Genomic DNA, 11,632 nt, shown 5'->3' with positions numbered 1-11,632 from the left:
ACAAAAAACGAAAAAGGTTAGGTAAAATCTCACAACAAGAAGCGATAGAGCAATTAGATGAAAAGAAGCAAAAATTACAAACATTGGCCAAACGACTTAGAAGATATAAAAAAAGTGAAAATAGAAGGAAACAAAACCAAACATCCAACACAAACCAAAAGAGATTTTACCAGACAATAGATAACACACGCATTAAAATAGACAATCTACCAAACATAACAGACATGGAACACTTCTGGAGCAACATATGGTCAAATCCGGTACAACATAACAGACATGCACGGTTGATACAAGCAGAAACAGCCACATACAAGATGATACCACAAATGCCTGAAGTGATAATTTTGCAACATGAAGTCACCCAAGCAATTAATTCTACTCACAATTGGAAAGCCCCTGGGAAAGATAAAATAGCAAATTTCTGGCTAAAGAAGTTCACCTCAACACAGTCACATCTAACTAAATTATTTAACAGTTACATTGCAGACCCATATACATTCCCTGATACACTTACACATGGAATAACTTATCTGAAACCTAAAGATCAAGCAGACACAGCAAACCCAGCTAAATATCGCCCCATAACATGCCTACCGACAGTATACAAAATATTAACTTCAGTCATTACACAGAAATTAATGACACATACAACACAGAACAAAATTATAAATGAAGAACAAAAAGGCTGTTGCAAAGGAGCACGAGGATGTAAAGAGCAACTGATAATAGATGCAGAGGTGACATATCAAGCTAAAACTAAACAAAGGTCGCTACACTACGCATACATTGATTACCAAAAAGCTTTTGATAGTGTACCCCACTCATGGTTACTACAAATATTGGAAATATACAAAGTAGATCCTAAATTGATACAGTTCCTAAACATAGTAATGAAAAATTGGAAAACAACACTTAATATCCAAACAAATTCAAATAATATCACATCACAGCCAATACAGATTAAGCGTGGAATATACCAAGGAGCCTCATTAAGTCCTTTCTGGTTCTGCCTTGCTCTGAACCCACTATCCAACATGCTAAATAATACAAATTATGGATACAATATTACTGGAACATACCCACACAAAATCACACATTTACTATACATGGATGATCTAACACTACTGGCAACAACAAATCAACAACTCAACCAATTACTAAAGATAACAGAAGGATTCAGCAATGATATAAGTATGGCTTTTGGAACAGACAAATGTAAGAAAAATAGCATAGTCAAGGGAAAACACACTAAACAAGAAGATTACATATTGGATAACCACATCGACTGCATAGAAGCGATGGAAAAAACGGATGCCTATAAATATCTAGGATACAGACAAAAAATAGGAATAGATAATACAAATATTAAAGAAGAACTAAAAGAAAAATATAGACAAAGACTAACAAAAATACTGAAAACAGAATTGACAGCAAGAAACAAGACAAAAGCTATAAATACTTATGCTATACAAATATTGACCTACTCATTTGAAGTAGTGAAATGGAGTAACACAGACCTAGAAGCACTCAATACACTTACACGATCACAATGCCACAAATATAGAATACATCACATACATTCAGCAACAGAAAGATTCACTTTAAGCAGAAAGGAAGGAGGAAGGGGATTTATTGACATAAAAAACCTACATTATGGACAGGTAGACAATTTAAGAAAATTCTTTCTAGAACGAGCAGAAACTAGCAAAATACACAAGGCAATCACTCATATAAATACATCAGCTACACCACTGCAATTTCATAACCACTTCTACAACCCTTTAGATCACATAACATCAACAGATACGAAGAAAGTAAATTGGAAAAAGGAAACACTTCATGGCAAGCACCCGTATCATCTAACACAGCCACACATCGATCAAGACGCATCCAACACATGGCTAAGAAAAGGCAATATATACAGTGAGACAGAAGGATTCATGATTGCAATACAGGATCAAACAATAAACACCAGGTATTACAGCAAGCATATTATTAAAGATCCCAATACCACAACGGATAAATGCAGACTCTGTACACAACAAATAGAAACAGTAGATCACATCACAAGCGGATGTACAATACTAGCAAATACAGAATACCCCAGAAGACATGACAATGTCGCAAAAATAATACATCAACAGCTTGCCTTACAACATAAACTTTTAAAACAACACGTTCCTACATACAAGTATACACCACAAAATGTACTGGAGAACGATGAATACAAATTATACTGGAACAGAACCATTATAACAGATAAAACAACGCCACATAACAAACCTGACATCATACTCACCAATAAAAAGAAGAAATTAACACAACTAATCGAAATATCCATACCCAATACAACAAATATACAAAAGAAAACAGGAGAAAAAATTGAAAAATACATCCAACTGGCTGAGGAAATCAAGGACATGTGGCATCAGGATAAAGTTGACATTATACCAATTATACTATCAACTACAGGAGTCATACCACACAATATCCACCAGTACATCAATGCAATACAGCTACATCCAAACATATATATACAACTACAGAAATCCGTAATTATTTATACATGTTCAATTACCCGAAAGTTCCTAAATGCAATATAACACATACCGTACAGTTAAAAGAAAGTGACGCTTGATCAAGGTCCGCATCACTGCATTTTTAACCGGACCTAACGTCTGAGAAAGTGAAGGTAACAATAACAGTAAATAATAATAATGAACTGAATGAAGCTACAAGTTACTTCGAAAGAACTAACAGCCGAGTGCCAGGGGTACAGCCACAAGCTCCATCCGCTGCTTTCGGCACTACGTGACCGCATGTTGCGAACTGTGGGGGATGCTTGCCCTTGGCTAGCGCAATGGTGGAGGGGGTTCGCTTCAGGTCTTCTCACCTCAGCTTGAGATGCTGCCATGAACCAGGGTGATGGGAGAGCCACTCAGCGGCGAAGGTGCGAGCATCTCTGTGTTTGCGGATGTGTTATGCAGTGGTTTGCAGTCAGCATCGATTGACGCCGCCGTTTTAGATTCCATTAACTACCCTTGCTACACAATCCGCCGTCGCAACTCCAGTTAGTAGTTCTTGGGTGGCTATGTGTGGAAAAGTTTTCTTACTCTAGGTTTGTGTGTGTGTGTGTGTGTGTGTGTGTGTGTGTGTGTGTGTGTGTGTGTGGGTGGCACAGAATGATGTAACAAGTGACACAGCATGTAAGAGACAAACTCCCAAAGCTTTTTTTTTTATAATGTCCTACGTGCACATCCATCGGTACAAGGCAGACACGCAATCGAGAGTACGATACTGCCCAAACCGAACTCAGCATATCAGGAATGACAGCTGCTGCGATGCGGTATCGCAAGTCAAAAACTCTAGGCGTCAAGTCAGGCGACGGTGGTATGAAACTCGAGTATAAGGCTGCGTTCACACTGCCGGCCGGGCCGGGCCGGGCTGACGCGTACTGGCTCGGCTCGTGCCTAGCCAGCTCAGGCCGACGAGTAGTGCATTCACATTGCGCGCCGCGCCGAGCCGGGACGGCGAAATGGGGGAAAATCCACTTCTCCGATTTTCATGTCTTAAAAATTCTTAGCGGTATATAAGACTTCGCCACATCGTTTTATGAACTTATTTTTTCCTTAAAAGCTCTACTTACGTCGTGAAATAAGAAAAAGTCTACTTTTCGTTTCGCGTGATTTCTTAGTTTCGTAACGCTTCCCAACCGATTTTGAAGAAAGTATGCGGCTAAAAACTCTGATTTTTGTACACGTGGTAGTGCAACATCTTAGCTTCGTATTGAATCATTTATCTTTCCATATTTCTTAACAGTCATTGTGAAATGATGCTATTTGTCAACGTTGTGCACTTGATTTACAAATCTTGTAGTGAAAAAGTTATGTAGCGGGTAGCTTACTGTTAGATCCGTTTTAGACCATACATTGTTGGGAATGAAATGTAGCTAAAAGTACTAAAAAGTTTTTGAAATGATAATGATACTGATATCTGTCTCTGGTCTCAAGTAATGCGAGCTATTCAGTGGCGTCAGTGCCGCGTCCTCAAGCCACGGAGTTCGCGCGGTTACAGCTTGGTTTAGTGTAGTCATATAATGCAGGACAGAAAAAAACTAATTACTAGTGATCAGCGCAGACCTAGTGCCGGTCCCTCTTATTATTTTAATGGTCTCATTCTCTAGATAAACCCAAATGTATAAGAATTTTTCCCTCGGCTACTGGACAATCATCTGCTATGCTTTTATAATTGGCCACACGTCGCATCAGAAAAGACAAACAATTATTTGTCATCAACATCCTACAATTAGTATGATGTACATTTCGTATTTCGAACTAAAAGATAACTGAAGCGCAATTCTGTAGTCTCGTTGTCTACTTTGACGGAAAAAATAATGGAGAGTTAATGAAACTGCTGTAGATCGGCACAGATGTGCGTTTCATTGTTCTTCATAGTTTTTTTTTCCTTCCTTGGCGGGCTGCGCTGCACTGTCAAGGTAATCCCCACTCTTTGGCTAAATGGCTGGCCGGAGGCCAAATAAATAAATTTAAAAAGATCCCCACCCTTCGACAGCTGACAAGCAAGTCAGTAGAAAACGCAGCTGCAGTCAACAGTTGCTCGCCTTTAGCTAGTCTGTGCTGTCGTGTAGAACAATGTCTTCACTCTTTTATTAGTATTGTTTTGACTCTGCAGTACAGAAGAACTGGGAGGTTATGGGTTCATCCCATAAATAGCGACAGACATTTAGGAGAGTTTTTTTCTTTATATGAAGAACTTAAAAACTATCCTGAAAAATTTTATTCAAATTACAGAATGAATCATAATACATTTCAGTATATGCTGCAGAACATTCATGACAAAATTTCTAAACAGAACACAAATTTTCGCAGAAGTATAACAGCAGAAGAAAAATTGTGTATAATGATAAGGTAAGATTCGTTAGTACACACTTTTTGGTTTGCAGTAGAACTTTGTACAGCATTCACTACATCCAATTAATCGTAGCCATGCTTTTGTATTTTAAATTTCACAAACGCTTACCTCTGAGGGGAAGAGAGTTTATGGGACTCCTGAGAATCATTAGGAAGTAATTAGCTTCGTCATTTTGGGTAATGTCTTGCTGTGCCTTCAACAAAGAATCGCAGAAATACTCCTTCAGAATTTTCCAACTTTTTTCTTCTTTTTTCTTCATGATGCAGCCCTTGGCAGTGGTGATGGTTCATCATGTGGAGCCACTGATGACCTCACAGAATTCTTTTCATTACCTTGTAAGATAGACAGATTGATAGGCGAAGAGTTTTGAGATAATGCCCTTTGACTCAGTGGTTCTATTTCCACTGATAAGGAGCTGCCACAGCATGACTTTACAATGCATTATCATCTGGTAGGGACACATTTCCGTCCCTCAGTGACACTCATATCTGTCTCCGTTTGCAAGTAAATGCGAACTATTCAGTGGCGGCAATGCCGCGATCGCTGGCAAGCTATTGTTGTAAATGCATGTAAATACGGTAGATTAAATAAATGAAATAAAAATAATTTCGCATGTATCATTATAATAAACGTAATTTTTCCTCACTGCTTGTGAAATGTGAGGTAACATCTTAAAATAAAAGACGTGTGAAGTCACACTTGTGATGAAAGCAGAAGGGAGACGTGTGATGCGTGTACTGCAGAAGCAGTAGTGCTGCTCCACAGGCTCGCGCCTGCGGTCAGCTCGCGCCGGCAATATTAAACACTCGGGATGTCGCCGGCTCGGCTCCGGGAGGCTCACGCCGTGTCGGCGCGGCCCGGCCGCCAGTGTGAACACCGCAATTCAAAACCATGTGTTTGATATCGAAGCGGGCGGCGGCCCGGCCAGGCTCGGCTCGGCCCGGCCGGCAGTGTGAACGCGGCCTAAGGCTTGGTCAGCGGCATCAACACGGCCTATCCAACAACGAGGTGACGTCCTATTTAGGCGATCGCTTACGAAGGGTTTTCCAAACTGCTTGCTGAACAAAACTGCGCAACATCACGTCCCTCACACAGCCTACTACATACGAGTATTCTGACGTGCGTGGTCGGCCACTACGCGCTGTGCTGCTAGTGGAGCCTCGTGAAACTTGTCACGGAAACATCTTTGGCAGCTCCTTACCGATTAGCAACGGGCAAATTGTAGCACACACAATGCTTCCTATGTTTCTTTCGACGCCATTTTCAGCTACTACGCTCGGTAGTGGCCCTGTCAGCGATTCTCCAAACAAACTTGCCGGAACCACGTAAAAAAAAAAAAAAACTGACAAGTTGCCTTTGGCACAAGTATATCATTTGTTACGTTATGTTCAGCTACCTGGACGCATTTTTGAAAATGTTCGTGGACTTCGTAATTAGCAAGCTGTAAAATGAACTCGATACTGGGAGCCAAATTTCAACTATTTCCTCGCCACCGAAGGGATCGATGAAGTCCGTCATGAATTTGAACATATAGGACGTCGGCGATGTCCTTCAAAAGAGGCCACCTCTTGCGCGAAACACACGAAACAGCCGCGTTCTTGGGCTTCGGTCACAATGGCTCCGATGCTGGTGGATTCCGCCGACGACCGACATCGGCCTGATACGGCCGATCTTTTCACATCACTACGCCACTACACGCGCGGTCACAACATAACCGATACTATCTCCCGAACGTACAGACTTCGAACGACAATAGATGAAATTCAGACCAGCTTGTTTTCTTCGGTCAAATTGACTGACACTCTCACACACGAAATAGGGAGCGTGAGAAACTGACGAGTTTAGTCGAAGAAAGAGTGAGTTTGTGGCATCCTAAGGATGAAATATCGTAATCGGGACATAGTTTGGAATCCATGAGCTGAAATCTCTGGTTTATTCGAAACTTCAAGTAGGCAAAATCTTTACTGGAAATTTTACACATAGATTATAACCTCAAAAAAATTGGTTGTTCAAGGGAAAAGGGTGACGTATCTTGTATGCTTGTAGCTACTGAACTGGATCTTTTTCCTGGTACGTTGTCACTAGTTTTTTACAAATTATTGGCTCTGAGAACTAAAAGACTTAACATCTGAGGTCATCAGTGGAAGAGGGAGGGAAATGACCAGCAGAGGTACAAGGTACACTTCGCCACGCACCATCCGGTGGCTTGCGGAGTACGTATGTCAATATAGATAGGATAAAACTGATAAGATTCGCTTATGAGATTGCTATCATTTGTGAGGCGAAGAAGAATTACAAGATCTGTTCAATGGAATGAACAGCCTCCGAGTACAGAATATGGAATGAGAGTCAAATGAAGAAAGGCGTAAGTAAAGAGAAGTAGCAGAAATGAGAACAGAGAGAGAGTTGACTTCACAATTTGTGATGAGAACGTTAAGCCACTCCGCTAACTTAGACGGAAATCAATGCATGGTGGGCGAAGCAAAGACGACATACAAAGTAGACTCAGCAGGCGGCAAGGAAAGCATTCCTGACCCAGAGGAGTCTACTCAAAATGGTTCAAATGGCTCTGAGCACTATGGGACTTAACATCTGAGGTTATCAGTCCCCTAGACTTGGAACTACTTAAACCTAACTAACCTAAGGACATCACACACATCCATGCCCGAGGCTGGATGCGAACCTGCGACGTAGCGGTCGCGCGGTTCCAGACTGAAGCGCCTAGAACCGCTCGGCCACACCAGCTGGCTAAAAATTATTATTACTGCTTACTGGCGTTTTATGCCAGTAGGGTAGTGACACTGTTAATATAAAGTGGTTTGCAAATGGGGTGTACGGTACGTATTTCCAGTTTAAACTGCTTTAGGTACCTTATGCTATACACTTATGCTTAGCTTTCACTCGTGTGCTAAATGACATTCACTGAAGGTTAACTGACGTACGTCAGCACAACTTTAAATAAATACAGCGAAACAGTGCGTGTGTAACTTGCTGTTCAAGCGCACTACCAATTATCTCGAATGTACAACAGAACGTTTCTCCCGTCATCCCCATGTATTCGTAAAACTTTTCTGGTTATTCCGTCCGCAGCACGTGGTCGTGTGGTAGCGTTCTCGCTTCCCGCGCCCGGGTTCCCGGGTTCGATTCCTGGTGGAGTCTGGGATTTTCTCTGCCTCGTGATGACTGGGTGTTGTGTGATGTCCTTAGGTTAGTTAGGTTTAAGTAGTTCTAAGTTCTAGGGGACTGATGACCATAGATGTTAAGTCCCATAGTGATCAGAGCCATCTGGTTATTCCTATAACTGAGGGCAGAATGTGTAGTACTCCACGTTCTTTACAAGACAGGAAAACTCGTTCACATGAATTCGGCGACTCTTTAACAGCAAATGCCGCTATGCAGCACTCCTATCCAAGCACAGAGGCGTCGTGGTATCCACCCCACCCTAAGAGATTGATTGTTAACCTATTTCATACATAGAATATATCCCAACATCTTTGAGCCTGCCGAAAACTGACGAAGGAGATCGGACGCACGCTGTCAAATGGTTCAAATGGCTCTAAGCACTATGGGACTTAACATCGGAGGTCATCAGTCCCCTAGAATTACAACTACGTAAACCTAACTAACCTAAAGACATCACACACAGCCTTGGCCAAGGCAGGATTCGAACCTGCGACCGTAGCAGCCGCCTGGTTCCAGACTGAAGCGCCTAGAACCGCTCGGCCACCGAGGCGGGCACGCACGCTGTCGGCCGATTTTATCGGGCGACCTCTGGCGACAGTACATTAAATGTATTCCCTGTCGGTCGTTAAATGAACGTCGACGAGTACTCCGTTGTCTCTGTTGAGAGTTAATGCCTGAAACTTCGTATTCTCCGCACACTCTTGACACTGTGGACCTCGGAATATTGAATTCTCTAATAATTGTGAATAATGGCAATCGTCAAGTGTAGATTGGAATGGGGACAATGAAAATTTGTGCCGGACCGGGACACGAACCACGAATTCCCGCTTATCGCGAGCGGTCGCCTTACAATTTGGCTATCCGTGCGCGACCCACGGCCAGACCCAAACTTCCATATGTCGTCAACCGTGCGTCTCCGACCCTGACTCGTACATTTTGACGGTACAAACCCCCGTTACTAGATGAATATTTCTAGTATGCAAGGATTGCTTTGTGGAGAGCGAGCGCGTTACTTGGTGTGCGTTTGGCGAAAGTGCGCGAGATTTGCAACGGTCGGTGGGATGTCTCCGCCGCCGGGCGGCCACGTGGCCGGCAGCTTGGGGCACTGTTTGGTTTTTCGCGCATTAAGCGAAAACTGTGTAGCTTACGGTGAAGAGCGATTCGACTGTGGCTTGTGGCCAGCAATGTGCACCTTCTGAAAGATCGATCTTTATTTCATGTCACTAGACGCAAAAGTTATAGTAACCTCAAAATCGGTTAATATCACGAATACTCAAAGACTAATAGAAATAGTAAATAACAACTTACAGGGATGAGCGAGCACTCATTAAAAACGTTTCGTCATAGCGGATCGAGTGCTGTAGTCATATGTTAAGATTCAAATAATTAAGCCTGTAAAGAGCAATAAACAAAGTTTGATGGAAAATTGGTTATAAAATTCAATAGAAAATTCATGACGTAAAGAACGGCACTATATAATATTTTGGGTGGCATCACACGTACTTTAAACTAGTTAAGTTGTACTATACACTTAACTTGCAATAGGTTTCATTGTTTGAAAATTATTATTAACTTAATCGCCCATAATTAATTAAAATTATTATAGATATGCAGATTTTGAGCAGCGCAATGTGTAGATCGCTATAGATTACGTCTAAAAACGGTGCTATGTGCAGTTCTATGTTAAAACTTTGCAGCACAGATGTCAAACAAACAAATTTGGGCTAAGTGGTGAAATTTTGCAAGAACTAAAACTTGATTTAAGGGGGATAGAATAATCCTAGAATTTAATGTAACATGGTTAATAAGACGTACTTTTTAGCGCGGTTCCGATGGTGTACTTATTTCTGTCGAGGGATGTATGTATCAAAATTTGTAACCTTAACTGGTCAAACTTCCTGCCAGATTAAAACTATGCGCCCGACCGAGACTCGAACTCGGGACCTTTGCCTTTCGCGGGCAAGTGCTCTACCAACTGAGCTACCGAAGCACGACTCACGCCCGGTACTCACAGCTTTACCTCTGCCAGTATCTCGCCTCCGGGCGTGAGTCGTGCTTCGGTAGCTCAGCTGGTAGAGCACTTGCCCGCGAAAGGCAAAGGTCCCGACTTCGAGTCTCGGTCGGGCACACAGTTTTAATCTGCCAGGAAGTTTCATATCAGTGCACACTACGCTGCAGAGTGAAAATCTCATTCTCTTAACTGGTGAGATTGGTACTTAAATAATCAGGGAGGTTGACGTCAGAGCCTATATAAGCGAGCGGTCATCTTGGCCAGGGGTCAGTCGTTGGTCAGTCGTTTTGGAGGGTGGGTGGGGAGCGAGCTTTACTTGCGGGTGGCCCATGTGGTCGTTTAAGTAAGAATTTTTCGCGACGATTTATTTCGACAAAGAGTATTGTTTCATAGTGCAAGCGTGCAAGCATGGATTTGGTGAACTGGAAGTGCTACGATTATTTGTGTGGGTACGATTTACGAGGTATACATCGTCTTAAGTGAACATGTGGCGATCTGTGATTTCGCGCCAAAACTGTTAGAACAAAGAGGACAGTGGGACTTGTGGTTCTGTTCGAATTGATAGAGTAATTTTCGTTTATAGCAGCCTACATTACTGCTATTGGGGGGCTCGGAGTCAAATTATCGTTAAAGTGAAACTGTCACCAGTCTCACCAGCGCTAATTTCATTGTGTGAACGCCAATAAATAGTGATTGAACTGTGTCGTGAGAAACTGATTTTGCTATAATAATCGCCTAATTTTTGTTCCCTAGCAGAAACTGTACTAATGAATATTAATTTAGAACTATAACCAATGCGTGGGTGTTGAACAGTGTACTAATGCGCCAAGTGTGGAAATCATCCCGTAAGACTTGCGTGAGAGCCAAAATTTGCAACAACATTTTTAACCAACAATTGTACATGCACATTCGTGAGAACGCTTCAACCGCACTTCTTTATTTACCGCCCCGTCGCAACATTCATTGTGTATATTCCTGTTGTAATATTTCTGGCTTATTCAGCCATCATATTAGGCTCCAGGAAGCTATTCCCAGGGCAGTGGAGATGCAAGAAGCATAGAGATGACGCAATGTGGGATGAGGCACCGGTGACAAATGTTAGATTCGGTACCATTCCCGTGAGAAAGACCGCCTGCATGATGCTGCTGCTCTGTGATTGGCTGCTGTGGTCGGCGGTAGGGCGCCAAAACGTTAAACTTTAGTTGCTATTATTAATTAAACCTGTCATCGAAATTACTTCATTTTTTTAAATAAACATCTCTCAACAGCCAGCTATCAATCAGTCATTTGAAAATTATTAAAATCAATGTATTACTAAAACAAAAGACTGCCGATACACTTCGGTGGCGTTCGGTTTACGCTTTGCTGGCTTGGCGCGGGAAGTGTCTCGGGCAGTCCGGCTCTCCAGTTCTGACCGTTCCAGTAGACAGACATGTTGCCTGTGGCAGGATGTATTTCATGTTATTTTAGCCAGATATAATGACTGTGGAAAGATATGTTCGATAC

General features: G+C 42.2%; 1 non-coding gene across 1 annotated transcript; it reads right to left on the bottom strand.

Annotated features, from left to right (window-relative positions):
- Positions 1-10,030: 10,030 nt before the first annotated feature.
- On the bottom strand, positions 10,031-10,105 carry Trnas-cga (transfer RNA serine (anticodon CGA)). Its single transcript has one exon. It is a non-coding gene; the product is annotated as a tRNA-Ser (tRNA).
- Between the last annotated feature and the right edge of the window lie 1,527 nt (positions 10,106-11,632).

Source organism: Schistocerca serialis, chromosome 4 (assembly GCF_023864345.2).
Source record: "Schistocerca serialis cubense isolate TAMUIC-IGC-003099 chromosome 4, iqSchSeri2.2, whole genome shotgun sequence".
Lineage (NCBI taxonomy): Eukaryota > Metazoa > Arthropoda > Insecta > Orthoptera > Acrididae > Schistocerca > Schistocerca serialis.
Note: the sequence above shows the minus strand (reverse complement) of the source record. Positions and strands in the feature narration are given on the sequence as shown.